We start from the raw sequence: 19,401 nt of genomic DNA on the forward strand, positions 1-19,401 counted from the left end.
CTGCACCCCGCATCCTCAACCCCATGTCGCTACAGATCACGGGGAGGAAGGCTCAGTGTCGTCAGACTTTATGGAGAAGGGAACCGACCTGCAAGGTAGAGGCAGTGCTGAGTCCCAGACCTTGAACCTAGAGCAGAGCTGAGGGACCCCCAGCCCGTGGGAGAGGAGGCAGGCGAGGCCCCCGGGCTTCGGGCTTGAGAGGCCTGGGGGGACCTGCCCTGCGTGTGGACAGCTCTGTGGGCGCTGTGCGTGGGGCTCTGGCGGCAAGCTGCTGACTCAGTGTCTGGCCTGCAGCAGCTGGCAGCCGGGCCGCTGGGCTGGGCCAGAGCCCATTGTAGGGGACCACGTCCACAGGCCAGCTGCTGCTGGCCGCTCCCTCCGTGACCCAGAGTAGGAGGAGATGCTGACCTTTTAAAGGTCAATCAAAACCCCCAGCACCCCACACTGGCCCCTCCACTGTGCACCTGCAAAGACCCCACAGGCTCTGAGCTATGTCTGGGCTTTGGGGGCGAGGGCACAGGAAGGGGATCCCTCTCTGTGTCCTGAGCATGTTACTCCTTGGGAGGGCTGCTCATCAGGGCCTCCTGCTGCCCACCACAGGTTGGGGTGGGAAGGTTGGGACTCGCCAGTGGAGCGGCAGGGATTCTGCCAGCCTGCTCCTAAAGCCGGGGAGGGGCGGGGGCTACAGCAGGTGCTCTGGGGCTCAGGTGAGGGTGTCCCGCCTGCTGCTAGATGCTGGCGGGGGCGGGGAGACACTGTCCTGCCCAGGGCAACTTTGCAGCCTTAGAGAAGACAGAGCCGTCCTCAGGAACTTTCTGCCAAGTGGGAAGGGCTGCCGTGGCAATGTCCCGGGGTGTATAGGGCACCCTGAACCCCTGCTTCTCCACACTGTCCCTGGAGGCTGATGGCTCTGGGCTCTGCTTTAGTTCTGCAGGAGGTGAAAGGGCAGGAAGAGAGGGTGAGCTGAACGGCAGCAGGTTTCCCTGGTGTCTCCTTTTCAGAATGCCCACGTGGGACGCGGGCTGCCACCCGTGCCGAGGACTCTGATTCCCTCGCCAGGTTCTGGTGTGGAACCTCCCTGTGACCCCAGAACTGGCAAAGACGCCCAACGCCACTGCCTCCTGGGACTCCCTCCCTCAGGGGGTGCTTAACCCTGCCACCCACCAGAATAAACAGCTCTTCATGAACTGTCCGCTACGGCTGCCTCAGAGAGTTTCCTGCCGGAACCCTCACCAACGCAGGCTGTGGCGTGCTTAGTCGCTCAGCCGTGCCGACTCTGTGCCCCACGGACTGTAGCCCGCCAGGGCCCTCTGTCCATGGAGTTCTCCAGGCAAGAATACTATGTGGGTTACCATTTCCTTCTCCAGGAGATCTCCCCGACCCAGGGATCAAAGCTGCGTCTCCTGCATTGCAGGTGAATTTGCTTACCACTGAGTCGCTGGGGAAGCCCAGATAATGACTAACAATAACCAAATGCAACAGAGAGTACAAGAAAGAGGTTAAGGTGAAACCTGATGTTACGAAACAGAAAGTAAACAATTTTTAGAAAGAAAAAAGGTGATTGGTTCTTTGAAAATGAGAAGAAAATATAACTACAGAAAAAATGTTTAAAATGCAACATTTATATAAAAAGTGAAAATCTAAATAAAATCGATAGCTTACTAAGAAAATATTACCCCACCAAGACTTTCTCATAAGGCATTATAGACTGGATGCTTATGCCCCAACAAATTCATATGGTGAAACTGTAACCACCACATAAAGTGGTGTTAGGAGGTGGGGCCTTGGGCAGGTGACTGTGGCCAGAGGGTGGAGCCCTCACAAAGGGGGTTAGTGCCTGAGAAGAGAGACCCCCGGGGGCCCCCCACCTCCCAGCACGTGAGGACACGGAGCGGTCAGGCATCTGTGAGCTGGAGACAGACCTCGCCAGACACCAGATCTGCTGGCGCTTTGGCCATGGACTTCTAGCCTCCAGAACCATGAGAAGTAAGTGCCTGCTGTTTACAAGCCCGCGGCCTGCGGTGCCCTGTCACAGCAGCCGGAGAGGCCTGAGACGCAGGGAGAGAAGCCCTGAGCGGTCCAGTCACGCGGGGGGAGGGCAGACACAGCAGACGACCCGACTTCCCTCACACAGGCTCGGGGGCAAGTCCTCCCAGCTCCTCCAGGAATGTCAGGCGTGTTATTTATAATGATCTAAAGCAGAACAAATAGGGGCCATCCCTGGTTTGCTCTCTGAAGGTAACACAGGCCTGAACAGCAGCACGAAAGGGAGACTAACGAGGAACATTGCTTTCTCATGTAAGTGCAGAAATCCTAGGTGGCGCTGAATAGTACCGTTGTCTTGACCATGTGGAATTTGTTCCAAGAATGAAAGGATGGTTCAATATTCGGAAATCTTACAGTGAAATTCATTGCGTTAATTGTATAAAATAGGAATCATGGTATATTGATCAATGCTAAAAATACATTTGATAAAATTCAACAGTTACTCCTGATATACATTCTTATACTCAGAATAGCATGACTCTTCCTAACCTCAGAAATAAATCAATCAAATCTTAACATCAAACACAGCCTCCACAACTCTCAAACATGGTGTGTGCGTGTTCACTCAGCCGTGCCTAGCTCTCTGCGACCCCATGGCCTATTAGCCCACCGGGCTCCTCTGTCCCCAGGATTCCCCAGGCAAGAACACTGGAGTGGGTTGCCATTTCCTACTCCTGGGGATCTCCCCAACCCAGGGACTGAACCCATGTCTCTTGCATCTCCAGCGTTAGCAGGCAGATTCTCTGCCACTGGGCCACCTGGGAAGAACCTCAAACATGGTACCCTACTCTGTTTTCAAAGTGACGTTTACATGTCCCTGAACTTGTTTTACTTGTTTTATTTTTTCTTTTTTAAATTATGAAAATATGATAACACGTTTACAGGAGACTTGGAAAATACAGAACAAAGTCATGCATAGTTCTAGTCTATATTGAAATTGTTTGTTTTGTTTATTTTCTTGTTTACTTCATCTCTTCCATGGTTGAGGATTTCGTTTGCCTTGTTCATGGTTGTACACCCAGAATCAAGAACAGTGCCTGGCACGAAGCACAGGCCAAAAAATATTTGATGAATGGCTGAATAAATGAATAAATAAATATTTGGAGGAACAACTCAACATATTTCCAGAAAGGTTAAAAATCAAACAAGGATGGATGGTATTGCTGCTCAAGTTCAGTATGATTATGATTCTTCTATTCCACGTGAAGACGAGAGAAAGCGAATGCCAGACCTGTGTGTGGAAATCAAGAAAGTTACACTGTTCAGATGAGATATTTTCACTACTTAGAAAATTTAAGAAAACAAACAAGGAATTTAGTAAGGTGGCCATGTGGCAAATCAACCAGAAAAAGCTCCAGCTGTAAATGTGAGCGAACGCAGTGGTGAGAAGGCGTCTCTGGGAGAAAGGCAGATGACTAGCAGACACGGAAAACGCTAGAAAAGGTGCTCAACCGGAAGCCACAGTTACGGCAGTAATGACAGCACACCCTTCGTTCAATCCTATGAGCACCCAGTCTGCGCAGCCCCAGCGGCCCCGCTCAGGGGCTGTGGTTCGGAAGGCGAGTGATGACACTCGGTGTGTCACCAAGAGGACACACACAAGGACAGTCATCACGGAACTGCTCGACACCCCAGAATGAGAAGCCCCTGAGTGCACCCGCGGACGAGTGGGTAAATGACGTGTGCTGTGCTCCCGAAGAAAGTGCGCCCAGGCGGGGTGAACGGGCCAGACCTGTGCACAGTTGCATGGATCAACCCCCAAACACGCTGCGTCAAAGAGGCAAACGGCCAGTGTTGGCCAAGCGCATGTGTCTACACAAGACGCTTACCCATTGTTTACCGTCCACACGGACAGAGTCAAATGATGGAGGCACACGTTCAGTTCTACTGACCTTGGAGTCGAGTTTCTCTGGGGAGGGAGGAAGGAGAATGGGATGAGGGAAGGGTCATTAGAAGCTTCGACTGTCTGTGAGATATTCATGGCTTTGCTCATTAATGAGGTGTGGATTTACACACAGTGAATGGTCAGATGTGTGCCAGTCGGTTTCCACAAATACGCAGCAAGCCAGGCCCCCTCCCGCCTCTCCCAAAGGTTCTCACGTGTCCCTCCCCAGATGCGACCTCAGAGCTGATATCTGTCAGAGGTTCCTTTGCTGATTCGAGAATCTCAGTAAATGGAATCAACTCTTCCATGTCTGGATGGTTCCAGCACAGTATTTCTGAGCTTCACCCACGCTGTTAAGGTATCAGCAGGCTCTCTCTTGTCACTGTTGAGTAGGGATCCCTTCTGTAGCTATGCGGAAGTTTGTTTGCCAGAGTCCTGCTGACAAACATCTGGGTTTCTAGTCTCTGACTAATATTAATAAAGCTTGGACATTCTTGTACAAGGCTTTGGAGAGGACATATATTTTTAGTTTCTCTTGAAACTAAAGGGAAAATGCTGAGTCATAGAAAAAAATGTGTGTGTGTGTGTCTGTATATATATATAGACACTATGTCAAAGCCTTTGACTGTGTGGATCACAATAAACTGTGGAAAATTCTGAAAGAGATGGGAATACCAGACCACCTGATCTGCCTCTTGAGAAATCTGTATGCAGGTCAGGGAGCAACAGTTAGAACTGGACATGGAACAACAGACTGGTTCCAAATAGGAAAAGGAGTACGTCAAGGCTGTATATTGTCACCCTGCTTATTTAACTTATATGCAGAGTACATCGTGAGAAATGCTGGGTTGGAAGAAACACAAGCTGGAATCAAGATTGCCGGGAGAAATATCAATAACCTCAGATATGCAGATGACACCACCCTTATGGCAGAAAGTGAAGAGGAACTAAAAAGCCTCTTGATGAAAGTGAAAAAGGAGAGTGAAAAACTTGGCTTAAAGCTGAACATTCAGAAAATGAAGATCATGGCATCTGGTCCCATCACTTCATGGGAAATAGATGGGGAAACAGTAGAAACAGTGTCAGACTTTATTTTTTTGGGCTCCAAAATCACTGCAGATGGTGACTGCAGCCATGAAATTAAAAGATGCTTACTCCTTGGAAGAAAAGTTATGACCAACCTAGATAGTATATTCAAAAGCAGAGACATTACTTTGCCAACAAAGGTCCGTCTAGTCAAGGCTATGGTTTTTCCTGTGGTCATGTACGGATGTGAGAGTTGGACTGTGAGGAAGGCTGAGTGCTGAAGATTGATGCTTTTGCACTGTGGTGTTGGAGAAGACTCTTGAGAGTCCCTTGGACTGCAAGGAGATCCAACCAGTCCATTCTGAAGGAGATCAACCCTGGGGTTTCTTTGGAAGGAATGATGCTAAAGCTGAAACTCCTGTACTTTGGCCGCCTCATGCGAAGAGTTGACTGATCGGAAAAGACTCTGATGCTGGGAGGGATTGGGGGCAGGAGAAGAAGGGGATGACCGAGGATGAGATGGCTCGATGGCATCACGGACTCGATGGATGTGAGTCTGAGTGAACTCCAGGAGATGGTGATGGACAGGGAGGCCTGGCGTGCTGCGATTCATGGGGCCGCAAAGAGTCGGACACGACTGAGCCACTGAACTGAACTGATACTTTCCAAGAAACTGCAGTAAAATTTTTCACTTCCATCAGCAGCGTCAGCCCTTTTCATTTAGCCATTCTATCTTCCTTGATCGTTCTTTGATGACGAATGATAAGCACTTTTCATGTGTTTATTGACCACTTGTGTATGTTCGTGTGTGTGTGTGTGTGTGTGAGAGAAGTTGGTTCAAGTCTTTACCCATTAAAAAACAGCTGGATATTTCTCTATTACTAAGTTACAGGACTCTTTACGTAACACGGATGCAGCTCGTTTGTAAGCCTCGTGCGCCTCAACTGTTTTCTACCGGTTTGTGATTGGCCTGCTTGTCTTTTGGATGGTGTTTTGATGTGGAAGAGCGTTTCGCCTTTATGGAATTCTCTTTACCTTCTGTCTGTGAAGTCTGTGAGCGTTTCCTCCTGTGTTCCTGCGTTTGCTTCTAGCTTTTACCTGTTTGTGTTTTTGCTTTTACCTTTAGGCTCATGATGCAACTTGAAATGATATCCTGTGGTCCAAGCGGCACTCACTGAGCCTTCCTCCCCCTGGCCAGCCACACTGGCCCTCGACAGAAGGTGCTGGCTGTGTGTTTTGGGCCCGTTATTAGACACTCTGTTGTGCTGCACTGATTAATTGGTCTTTTCCTTTTTCCAGTACCACACTTTCTCGATTACTGTAGGCATCAGTGTATTTTATTGTTTTAAAAAACAGGATCTGAAGCAAAAGGAGGAAAATGTTAACATCTGTTAAATCTAGTGGTGGGCACAAGGGTTTTGAAGCCTCTCAAAACATTTAAAAACATAAACATGTAATGGAAGACAGGTTCCAGTCACAACAGCAACAAAAGCTTATCAGTTCCTAAGAATAAAATAAATGGACAAGTTCTTTATTAAAAAAAAAAACAAGGTTATTGAAGATGTTGAATTTATATAAGTAATTGAAAGAAAGAATACTTTCCTGAAAGGAAAGACTGAGTATTGTAAATTTAATGTAATTTCTATAAAAATCATATGAGTATTTTAGGAAGGTAAATTCATCCTCAAGTTAATCTAGGCAAAGTCAATAAGAGTGAATAGCAAGAAAAAACTGAAATGAGCAAAAGAAAAAATGCTAAGGGAAATTGATCTACCTTATGGGAATTCAACTTCAAAGCTATAATAATGATAATAATTCAATACTGGCAAAAGATAAATCAAACAACTGACAAATGGATAAATGAAACAAAACAGATATAAATGAATCTAGTTTGTGATAAGGTCACACTTCAAACAAGTAGGGAAAAGTCAGTATTTTCTGAACCATGTTTGTTGAGTAAAAGGATCTATTTGGGGGAGAAAAAAATAAGGTGTCTTCCTCCCTTTACGTACACACAAAATCCCAGATGGACTCAAAACCTAAAATAAGAACGACAACTTCTGGCTATTTTTGTCCCACAGAAAAGCACAAATGCTATTTTTCATTTCCGTGGGCTATGGAAGACCTTTCCAGAACACAAGGAGTCCACAAACCATAGAAGGCAGACCTGACAGATGGGCCGCCTCAAAATCTAGAGCTTGAATGTCACAAAATTAGCCAAAAAAAAAAAAAGATTCAACCAGGAGAAAATGCTTATAACACACGCAGAAGATTGTGTATCTGTGCCCATAATGTTGCTGTTTACGCGCTAAATCGTGTCTGACTCTTTGCGACCACAAGGACTGTAGCCCACCAGACTCCTCTGTTCATGGAATTTTCCAGGCAAGAATACAGGAATGGGTTGCCATTTTCTTCTCCAGGGGATCTTCCTGACTCAGGGATCAAACCCTCATCTCCCGCGTTGCAGGCAGACTCTTTACCGTTTGAGCCACCCGGGTAGCCCAGCAGTGTAACCCTTGCTGTGATATAAGTTCTGCCAACCCTGTGAGCTCCCGAGGGTTTTGAAAGCAGAGACTGACATGGTTGGTACCCTTTCCTGGTGGCCCAGGTCAGCGACATGACTTTGGGTCATTCCTGGAAATTTGAGAAGGTCAAGACAGCCGCAGTGAGTTCTCACTGAGCCCTGGCTGGTGTGACCCACAGGGTGTGGCTCCGGTGACGTCTAACACTTTGTTGCAACACTCTGTAATCGTGGACCTCACCCATGCCAGCATTTACAGCCCCCAGGAGCTGGCCCGAGACTCTGAGCAGAGCCGACTGAATCAGGGTGGCTGTGAAGGCGTCCGCCCCAGGCCAGTTGACAGGCTCACCCCGCTGACTCCCAGGCGCAGCCAGGCTGAGTGCCACACTTTGGGCGGCTGCGTCTGCAGCGGCTTCCGTCCCACTGAAGTACGGTTTATACCATCCTATAGCGCTTCCTCTGCCGGCTCCGCGGCCGCAGCGGCCACCGCCAGCACGTCCCGAGCTCATCCAGACGGCCTTCTGCCAGTGGCGTCCAGTGGTCCGTCTGCGCTCCGCTGACTCCCAGGAGCCCCTGCTCTAATTAGGCGCTTCTACCGGCACCTTCAGTTAAGCTCCCAGACTTTCTGCACTCAGAGGTTCTTCATCTCCACGCTTTTGGGTCTCGGTACCTTCCTGTCTGTTTTTTCCCCCTTGAATTTGTGTTTCTCTCCGTATGAAGATGTGCTTGTTATTTTTCTAGAGAATCCATCAATCATCCGGGACCCCTTTGGTGCAGACGACCCTGTGGATGGTCGACGGGGGCGTGGGTGTCTCCAGCAGAGGGGCTTCAGCCAGAGAAATCGTGGCTCGCAGAGAGTTTCCGCCTGCCCGCCGCCCGGAGGTCAGAAGATGACATCGCAGAAACAAAATTGGCAGCAAAGTGGCTGAAATGAGATCTTTTCTTAGATCTTGGCAGGGGAGAGGCTGACCTTGGAGGAAGGAGTTTGGGGATCCGTCCCTTGCTCATCTGTTTTTCAGGAGCAGAAGGGAGGGAGCCGGAGGCCAGCCCGCACCCCGCAAGGCTGCTGCTTGCTGAGCGCCCACCAGGAGCGGCCTGCGGCTGGAGTCCCTCCACCCTGAGCCTGCTTGTGGAGGGCCGTGGACTCCCAGTCACCCCTCACCTGAGAGGCACTCTCTGGGGAGGTGGGTGACCCAGAGGGGGCCCTGTGCAGGGGTCTCGGGCAGCAGTGAGTGGAGGCAGCCTGGCAGCCCTGGAGGACAGCGTGCTCCCTTAGACGGGGCGGCAGGAGCGAGATGCCAGCGGCCTCGTGGTCTGAGCCACATACTGGGCATGGGGCAGGGAGAGAAGAAGCAGAGCGCACCTAGAAACAGAGGGAGGCCAGCAGAGCGCCCCGGGGCAGCCGTCCACTCGAGCCGCTGCACCCAGTCCTGCCTGCTGGTGGAGGAGCTGCCCCGGCCGGGCCCAGCACACCCGCTACACGAGGACCCGGGCCTTGGCAGAGCTGGGGGTGCCAGAGGGCCTGCCCACCTCCAGGGGAGGTCCAGGCCGCGGCCCTGATGGCAAGCCCCCCCCTTGAATGCCCCAGCTTTTGCCTCCTCTGCAGGCCCACCTGGCCGGCGTCTGGGAGGATGCTTCTCCTCCGGGCCAGCCTGGCCGCCTCCCCGTCCCTGCGCGCTTCCCGCTGTAATGGAACTGCCCTGGGGAGTCAGGTCCCTGCTGTGAACCTCAGGATCCTAATTCATAAAGAGCCTGCTTTCCTCAAGGGGTGCCAGGCTCGGCTGAGTGAAGTGCTGAGAAGTGAGGACAGGCAACCCCAGAGCTCACCCCAGAGCCCACCCCCCATGCCTGGGCTTCAGGTTTCAACCCTTCTTGGATGGACCTGGCAGAGGAGGGGCCCCGTCACCCCAGGACCCCCCAACTGTGCTCCTGGAGGGACCGTGAGTATGGGCAGCCTCTCGGGGTCCCAGTGCCGCCCCAACCCCTCTCCCAGCCTGATCTGCAGCCTCTCGGGCCAGGGCGGGAGTCCCGGGAGCTTGGCCACCCCGCTCCCACTTCCCGGTAGGCAGGAGCACAGGGGGAGGTCAGCAGAAAGCCGGTACCCCAGTCTTCCCTCCTCCCACGCTCCCAGTCTGGGGCCAGGTAGCAGAGGGAATTGCTGACCTTCCCGGAAGCCCCAGAGCCGGGCAGAGGAAGGGGGCATCCAGGTTGGGAGCTGGACCCCAGTGTTTCCCCAAGACTGGACAAAGGTCTGAGCTGGGGTCCCGGGGAAGGAACCCGAGGAAGGGACCACTCCCGACCTGGAGCACAGGGCAGTCTCACCTTCCCCACCAGGAAACCAGGTGACCCCACACCTCACGGGGTCAAACCTCAGACCCTGGGGAAAGGGACTCTCCTGCTCTGCCCAGAGGCTCCTGGGGCAAGAAGTCTGTGCCCTGGGGGTCCGGGGCGCCTGTGAGTGAGAGAGATTCAGGCAGAGGAGGCCGGCCAGCTCTCACCAGGGGGCAGGGGGCAACCAGCCAAGGCCTGGAAATGCAGGACTCCTCCCCACACAGGGAGTTCTCATACATGCAGTCTCGGGCCCCACCCGGGCCCCCGAGTCAGGATCCACTTGTCGACAAGCTTCCCACGAGGCCTTTTTCACCGAGGCTTGAGAGACGCTCACCCATCAAAACAGACGTGAACCGGCAGCATGAGACGCCGGGACCCAGTCTCAATCCCAGCTCAGACAAACCACCTTTGAAAAGTTGTCTTTTCGACAGTAGGTTAAATCTGTCTCCAGGCAGGTGACATTAAATATAATCATGGCATCGAGCTCAGTAGGAAAATGTCCATTTTTTAGGTGCACATTGGAAGATTTGGGAGAAATCACATAAGGTCTGGGATTTGCTTTGAAACAGGGAAAATTAGATGAGAGAATGTGGGGGCAGGGGGGCCAGATCAGAGAAATGAAGCTGAGAAGTTGTGGACGGCAGTGTGCCCGGGGCACTAGGGGGAGCCGGGTTCCAGGAGCCCGATTTCGGTGTCAGTTTGCCGTGACTCAGGTTGGAGATATTTTAAATTTGTGAACGTCCCACGTGAGTCTCCATCACAGCCTGTGCACTGCCCACAGACCGCACAAATGCAGCTTTGCAGGATGGGCTCACCCCCTCGCCGGCAGACCCGTCCCTGGGCGGGATTTGGGCAAGGGGCCCGTCCTCTTTAGACCTTCCTGCAGTCCCCTCCCCTCGGTCCTGGTGTTGCTGTTCCCTGCGGGGCCAGTCCTGCCACCTCACCTCCTCTGTCCCAGCCCCAGGCTGGAGGCTCACAGGGTGGGCCCAAGCACCGGCTTTCACAGCCAGGTGACCTCTGACCCCGGCCCACCGGCTCTGAGCCTCCCTGTCCTGCCGGTCCTCTGGGACTCCTGGCCCCCTTGGGCTCACCACGGAGCGTCTCCAGCCAGAAATGCAGGTGTCCGGCCACAGACAGTCTGGGGGTCTGAAGCTCGCTCACACGGGGACCTGCTGCCCTCTACACACAGGTCACAGGGGAGCACCTTTCCCCTGGCTGGCTCTCAGAGCACCTTCTCCGTGGCGACTTCTGAGGGTCCACAGGGCTTTCAGGATAAACCGCCAAGGTGCCCTCCTTTGCTGCTGGTGCCGGCTCCCGGGGCGGCCCTCTCCGCCTCCATCCTCACGCCCTGGTTAACTTTTTTCTCCATCAGGTTCAGAGAGCTGCCCGCCCCTGTGTCTGCACCTTGGACCTGCTTCCTGCCGCCCCCTGGGCAGCCCATCGCCAAGCCTGCCCCTGGCCTGGGCCAGCACACTGCAGCCGTGAGCCCGGGGCTTTCCTCACCACCGTATTCACAGTTGTTTATTCTCATACAGCTGCCACAGAGAAGACTCTCAGTCAAGGACAGTGAACACCCAAAAACACGAATTGAGGGCCTCTCCCAAGACGGGAAAGAACTGAGGCTGAAGCTTGCCAAAAGAGGACAGAAACAGGAACCTAATCACAGAGTTGTCAGCGATAAACACTCAACTCCCTGAGCTTAAGGAAACCAACATGACTCTGTCAGGGCCCCTGAGACCACCCCCACATTGACTCAGGGGACCCCCAGGACTCAGCAGAGATTCAGGACAGAGAAAGGATGCAAAGCAGCATCAGTGAGAGGAAGAGGCAGGCGGGGACAGGCCGGGGACCAGGCGTGAGCTTCCAGAGCCCCGCCCCACACCCACACACCCCATCCCCACCACCAGCCAGCAGTGCCGTCTCCCTGGAGCCCAGTAGACACGCAGCGCCCAGGGTTTTTACTGGGGGGTGGTTCAAGGGCACCTGTGCCTGGGGAAGGTTCCAGACCCCCAGAGGAAGAGGTGCTTGGCTGGCAGGAGCCTCACTCGGCAAAGACATTTAGGCCGGCAAGGCCCTCTCCTCCCCGAGGGCACTGGGGACCCTCGGGAACTCCAGCCCCGGGGCAGCTTCACAGGTGGCCCTCGGGAGCAGGCTGGCGGCTCTCCCGGTGGTGGGGGGGGTGTGCAGGCGGGCCTGTTAACCTTTTACTGCACAGCAGGTGGAAAACAGCTCCCATCAAGGAGAGAAGCGAAAAGACTTCACGCTAGAAACACCGAGTAAATGATTCTAGCTGCCGAATCACACACACCTGCTCACTGGAAACACACTCCCATTCTCTGCGCCTTCAATGTCTATGAAATGACTTAAGAAAGTTTCTTCTCCTGCTCATTAAGAAAAAACTTGGGACCAGAGAGACTGACACACTCTGAACGTCCAGACGGTTTCGGGAGTGAGAGACAGCAGCGGTTCTGGCCTGCTCTGTACTCTTCCATCAGGGACCCACAAGCTGTTTGTGTTAACTCCACTCACATATCCACGTATAGTAAATGACCTCGGTGATGTAGAAAGAAGCCTGGCAAGATGAACATGAGAGGATAAAAGTGGTCTGGTGTCAGTGGAGCGTTTCCAGGGCATTTCATTTGCTTTCAGTTCAGTTCAGTTGTTCCATCGTGTCCGACTCTGCGACCCCATGGACTGCAGCACGCCAGGCTTCCCTTCATTTAAAGGGAAGCTTCATTTGCTTTAAATTTATTTTACCCTTTTAAAAAATTATTTACAGTGAGCACATAATGCTTTTGTGTTTTAAAATTCAATTTACAAGGTGACTGTCTGGGGGCTTGCTTGCTGGCTCAGTGTTAAAGAATCTGCCTGCCAATGCAGGGACGCGGGTTCGATCCCTGGTCCGGGAAGATTCCCCCATGCTGCGGGACCCATGGGCTGCCACCACTGAGCCTGCGTGCCTAGAGCCCGTGCTCAACAACAAGAGACGCCTCCGCCGTGCAAAGCCTGAACCCTGCAGCTGGAGAGTAGCCCCCTCTCCGCAACTAGGGGGCGCCTCCGCAAAGCAAGGAGACCCAGCGCCGCCAAAGATGTAAACAATCTAAAACAAAAGCATGCTGGGTGGGCGCGGGATCACTTTCTTGGGAAAATTCCTGAGCACAAGTCCCCCAGGCTCTCCATCCCATCAGGCCAAGCTGACTCGCAGCAACATTTGGCAAAGTGTCTTCCACGTATGACGTCTTTTGAGCCTCACTAACCCCCAAGATGTAGGCGCTTGGACACCCTGCCACAGAGACAGGCCAGGTTGGGGAGGTTAGGTGACCGATGAGACCAGATCCTGGGAGGACAGGAGTTTGCGGAGGTCTCCCAGCTGCCCTCACAGCATTAACCGGCCCCAGAAATAACTGACTTTAGGGAGCTCTCGGTGAGGTCAGATTTGGGGGGAGCTGTGGACACGAGTCCCAGGGCACGTGGGCCATTTCTCAACTCTTTCTGTAAGAGCTGGGGTGTGATCGGGGCTGGCTCAGACTGGCGGCCTGACGGGAGGGTCTCACCAGCCCGCTAAGACCCCACCGGGGCCAGAGAATAGCCTCCATTTCTGCGTGTGCTAAGCCAGGGGTGCAAGATGGTACAGCTGGGTGAGGGTTTGTGAAGGAGACGTGATGAGCCTCGGAGGGGCTGTGCCCAGGGCCAGGGGCGACCGGGGTGTGGCCACACTGACGGCCCGTGGCGGGGAGCTGGGGTGCCTGACTCTGAGCTTGGCGGCCGGCAGTGCCCTGGCAAGTGGCACCTGCAGCTGTTGACGGCAAATCCCGAAAGCAATCCCCAGGCCCGGGGGACTCCTGACGCCCGAGCGTCTGGGGCAGACCCCACAACCTGGAGCATCCTGTGCCGAGGCCACACTCCTCTGAGGCCTCCCCACCCCTCTAGCCTGCGGCCGCCTCATTGCGCCTCTGCCTCCGTCGTCACACGGCCCCAGCTCTGAGCGTCTGAACCTCCATCCTTGTAAGGACACCCATCCCTGGAGGGGGCCATCTCAGTGCCGCCCTGTCTTACCTGGCACCACTGCAGTGATCTGTCGGAGGCTGGAGGCACAGACATCGGGGTTAGGACCCAAACACGTCTCTGGGGGAGGAGCACCTCCCAACCAGAGCGTCTGAGAGCACGGAGCTGCGTGGACCAGGCCTGCTTCCCAGCACCAGGGCGGAGTTCCCAGGACTGCGGATGCCAGCTGCCGAGAAGGCACGGTGGGGGAGTGGGAACAGCCCCCAGGGCCACGTGTGGTCCTGCCCTGAGCAGCAGGTCCTCGCGGACAGCCTTCCCACTTGGATCCCACGGTTGCCTCAGCGAGGAGAGTGAGGCTGCCCTGGCCCGGGCTTGGTGGGGACCTCAAAGCTCCCTGAGGTTCACTCGGCCCAGAGGCCGTGGGGCACTTGGCCCCTGTGTGCCAGGCAGCTCTGGTCTCCCTGCTCACCGTGGCCCCTGATGCCAGTGCTTCCTGGATTCATGATCCAAGCAGGATCAGCAGCTGCTCAGGGCACGCAGAGGAGATGACTCTAGGCGCCCTGCCCCGAGCCCCAAGGAGGCCAGGCCTCTCCTCTCCAGGCCTCTCAGTCTGCTCACAGTCCCCGAGTGGGGTCCCCAGGGTCCCGAGGAAGGGATCAGGGGTCTTCTCTCTTCTGGGAACCCAGACTGGACTCCAGGAGGATAGTGCTGGGTGTTACCCCTCCCCCAGCACTGAGGAAAGCTCGCGTCAACCAGCTGCAGGCCTGCTGCCAGGGGTGGGCACCCGTGCTCCTCCCCCCAGGTCCCAGAGAGTCTGCCCTCTGAGGCCTTCCAGAGGGCAGGGTCATCCCCAGACTCTGGGGGAGGCTGCCCTCTGAGGTATCTCGAAGCACCCACCTCCTCGGCTTCGTAGGGGGTGGGCAGGGGCGTGGGCAGTGTTCGGCAGGATTGGAGCCTGGACAGGAGATCCTGGGGTCCTGGGCCCCCCTCCACATCTCGAACCTCGGTGGGCAGGTGCCCTCAGCCCATGCATAGCGGGCACAGGGCCCATGGCCAGGGGGTGGCAGGCCTGGGCCAAGGGAAACCAGCCCTGTGGCAGCTCCCTCCCCACTGGGGACCTGCGATCACGGCCTCCAGAGGACCCGCTGGACAGGCTGTGCAGTCCCTGACGACATGTGAGCCCCTGGACCCCCAGGCACGAGGGGCAGGGCGACCTTTCACCTTGTGTGCGTGTGCTAAGTCGCTCAGTTATCTCCGACTCTTTGCAACCCCGTGGACTGCAGCCCGCCAGGCTCCTCTGTCCATGGGATTCTCCAGGCAAGAATACTGGAGTGGGTTGCCGTGCCCTCTCCAGGGGATCTTCCCGACCCAGGGACCAAACCCTCGTCTCCCACATTTCTCGCGTTAGGCAGGTGGATTCTTTACCAGCTGGGAAGCCCTTTCCCCTTACCTCACATCTAAAATGAAGCTTCTAGTTAAAAGGGAAACAGTCAGAGAGGGCTTGTGGCCAGCGCCATGGTGACTCGAGAGAGGAAGCGCCAGGCGTGCGCGTCCAGTCAGCGAGGGACTCGCCACGCTTCCCCAGGAAACCTTGAGTCCTGGGTTTTGACGTCCTCCTCTCATGCTGGACTTTAAACTGAAGTTAGAGCCGGTGCTGCATTTACCCTCCGGCTCACCGCAAAGCCTGGGTCCACTTGTCTGACATTGTGAGGCCAGCCAGTGCCGTCTCCCACGGTCTGCGGGGGCAGCGCACAAAGAGCCTCTTCCTGGGTTCTGGGGCGTGAGAAGGTGGGGCTCCTGGGAGATCCTAGATCAAGGTTCTGCTGTGTTTAAAGCAACGCTTTAAAAAAAAACAACTTTATTTTGTATTGGAGTATAGCTGATTAACAGTGTCGTGATAGTTTCAGATGGACAGCACAGGGACTCGGCCATCCGTATACATGCATCCGTTCTCAACCGTCCGTATACGTGTGCACGCTAAGGTGCTCCAGTCATGTCCAACTCTGTGACGCTAAAGACTGTAGCCTGCCAGGCTCCTCTGTCCATGGAATTCATATACCCACTTTCAAAAGCAGCATTTTCAGTCCAAATGTTAGAGGGAAATAGCCCCAAACACGGAATGACGAGAGCTACTCAAAGTATCTCTTTCCTTCCTGGTAAACTTGGCCCGTGGGCACCCAGCTGTGCCCCTGGGGTGCAGGCTGGGAGGCAGCGGGCACTCAGGATGCAGCCTGGCCAAGCCCCCACCTCACAGGGCAGGTGGAGGCTCCCAGCGCAGGAGCCCCGGCCCATGTCCTCTCTGTCCATCACCACCGTCACCTTACGAATCACAGCGTGCCAGGGACCCAGAGGGGAAGGGGCTGAGCCCCTCTGAGGTGCCGAGACTCACGCCTAGAGAGCGGGCACCCCAGGAGCCCCCGGCACGCAGGGCTTTTCTGAGAGCCCACCTGCTGTTGTGACTGACGCGTCCCCGTCACCCTGTGGCCGGGGCTGCTGTCGTGCTGCCTGCCCAGCGCCCAGAGAGCAGGGAGGACAGGCGAGACCAGGGGTCCCGGGGGTCCTGGCCACCTTCATCACGGTGGGCATGGAGCGCCTGGGGCCCCTCAGCCCCGCTCTCCAAGGCTGCCCTCCGCTGGGCTCCTGGCCCTTCGAGGCCTGGCATCCTCGCCCACAGTGCCCTGACCACAAGGAGGCTGCACAGTTGGACCAGGAGAGGGGCAGGGACAGTTGGCAGATGGTGTCCAGAGCCCAAGCCATGTGGCGCCTCCCAGGGCATGACTAAAGAAACAGCTGCGAACACAGCATCTCCACAGGGCTGCTCCCCGGGACAGGCTCCAGGCAGCCTGCTCCTGGTAGAGACCCACCCCTGCCACGCAGGGGGTGACCTGGCCAGGCTGCACCAGCCCATCCACCCGCCAGCCAGGATTCCAGGCCAGGCTTCCACGTGCCACAGGGGAACCCGCAGCACTGCGTGCAGGGGTCCCGCCTGAGGCCATACACAGACAGGGCGACCCACGGGACAGGTGACAGGCCTCTGAGGAACTCCAGACTCCCTGGGTGGGAGGCTTGGCCATAGCTTGGAGGGAAGAGCAGGAGGGCTGAGCAAACATGAGGACAAGCATCCAGGGAGGGGAACAGAGCCTGCAAACGCAGGACAGGCACCCAGGAAGGGAGCAGTGCCTGTCGGGGGCCAGCGTGAGGAGCCCCGCCCGTGGCAAAGGTTGTGAGGAAGGAGGCTTGGCATATGCAAAGGCAGGACCGAGCCTCAGGAAAGCCCCTGTTCCCGAGCATCTACCCCCAAAACCAGAGTCTGTTTTATGCTCTCACCTACACCTCTGACTTTACGGGGGGCTCTCCCCCAAACTACCGCACAGCTGCACTCATCTCACATGCTAGTAAAGTAATGCTCAAAATTCTCCAAGCCAGGCTTCAGCAATATGTGAACCGTGAACTCCCTGATGTTCAAGCTGGTTTTAGAAAAGGCAGAGGAACCAGAGATCAAATTGCCAACATCCACTGCATCATGGAAAAAGCAAGAGAGTTCCTGAAAAACATTTATTTCTGCTTTATTGACTATGCCAAAGCCTTTGACTGTGTGGATCACAATAAACTGTGGAAAATTCTGAAAGAGATGGGAATACCAGACCACCTGACCTGCCTCTTGAGAAATCTGTATGCAGGTCAGGAAGCAACAGTTAGAACTGGACATGGAACAACAGGCTGGTTCCAAATAGGAAAAGGAGTACGTCAAGGCTGTATATTGTCATCCTGCTTATTTAACTTCTATGCAGAGTACATCATGAGAAACGCTGGACTGGAAGAAACACAGGCTGGAATCAAGATTGCTGGGAGAAATATCAATAACCTCAGATATGCAGATGACACCACCCTTATGGCAGAAAGTGAAGAGGAGCTAAAAAGCCTCTTGATGAAAGTGAAAGAGGAGAGTGAAAAAGTTGGCTTAAAGCTCAACATTCAGAAAACGAAGATAATGACATCCGGTCCCATCACTTCATGGGAAATAGATGAGGAAACAGTATAAACAGTGGCTGACTTTATTATTCTGGGCTCCAAAATCACTGCAGATGGTGATTGCAGCCATGAAATTAAAAGACGGTTACTCCTTGGAAGAAAAGTTGTGACCAACCTAGATAGTATATTCAAAAGCAGAGACATTACTTTGCTGACTAAGGTCCATCTAGTCAAGGCTATGGTTTTTCCTGTGGTCATGTATGGGTGTGAGAGTTGGACTGTGAAGAAGGCTGAGCACCGAAGAATTGATGCTTTTGAACTGTGGTGTTGGAGGAGACTCTTGAGAGTCCCTTGGACTGCAAGGAGATCCAACCAGTCCATTCTGAAGATCAACCCTGGGGTTTCTTTGGAAGGAATGATGCTAAAGCTGAAGCTCCAGTAACTTTGGCCACCTCATGCGAAGAGTTGACTGATCGGAAAAGACTCTGATGCTGGGAGGGATTGGGGGCAGGAGGAGAAGGGGACGACAGAGGATGAGATGGCTGGATGGCATCACAGACTCGATGGACGTGAGTCTGAGTGAACTCCGGGAGTTGGTGATGGACAGGGAGGCCTGGCGTGCTGTGATTTGTGGGGTCACAAAGAGTTGGACACGACTGAGCGACTGAACTGAACTGAACTGAACACCCCCATCACCATTTCTCTCGGAGAAGGAGTTAACTTGAAGCTCCAGTTAATAAAAATTCCTGGGTGTGACAAGAGTGTTTCAACTTACAAACTCCTCTGAAGGTTCTCTAGCCTGCCTGAGCGGGTTTGTCTGGCCACATGTGATTATTTACAGCCTCCCAATTGTGAGAGGCACGAGATGCTTTAAACTTTCTATATGCAGACTCTTTTGAAAAGTTAGAAAATTATTAGTATAGTATAGTGGGTTGATTAGGAATTATATTGGTGAAGGGTTTTTCATTTATTGTGCCAAAAATTACTGCTAATTCCCCGCCCTGGGTGTGACAAGGGTGTCTCAGGTCAAACCTCTCTGCTGACAAACTAGCTTGTGTGACAGGATTATCCATACTCCTGCCAAACACATGATTGTTTACTACCTCTCAACCATAAACAGCACAGAGAGTTTTGGAGTATTTGAGAGTCTTAATTAGCATAGGGCTTTTCTCATTGTTGAGTCAATGATTGCCGCCAGGCCTCCATATCCTTAGGCACCTGGGAATATATCAATCAATGTATTTGGAATATAGAAAAAGAAATATAGTAGTTTTTGATGTTAGCAATACTAGACTTTTTGAGTTAATGAATTTTCTCTTCTGTTATAGATCACTGTACTTTGTTATAAATCACCATGTCCTTGCTATGCAAAAATGTAACTATCACTATCTTAAGACTAAATAGATCTTAAGGGGAACATTGGTGAAGGGTTTTCATTTTTTGAGCCAATATTTGCTGCTAAATCTCCATATTCCCTGCCCTTATAATGAATATAACTAACATATAGGAAAAATAAGTATTAACCTTTAAGATTAATCATGTTAAACCTTAGGCTAAGTAAATTCCTTTCTTGATTGTAACCCACTACACCCTCACCCTATAGGAATGCAACTTT

This window comes from Oryx dammah, unplaced genomic scaffold (assembly GCF_014754425.2).
Source record: "Oryx dammah isolate SB20612 unplaced genomic scaffold, SCBI_Odam_1.1 HiC_scaffold_28, whole genome shotgun sequence".
Classification (NCBI taxonomy): Eukaryota; Metazoa; Chordata; class Mammalia; order Artiodactyla; family Bovidae; genus Oryx; species Oryx dammah.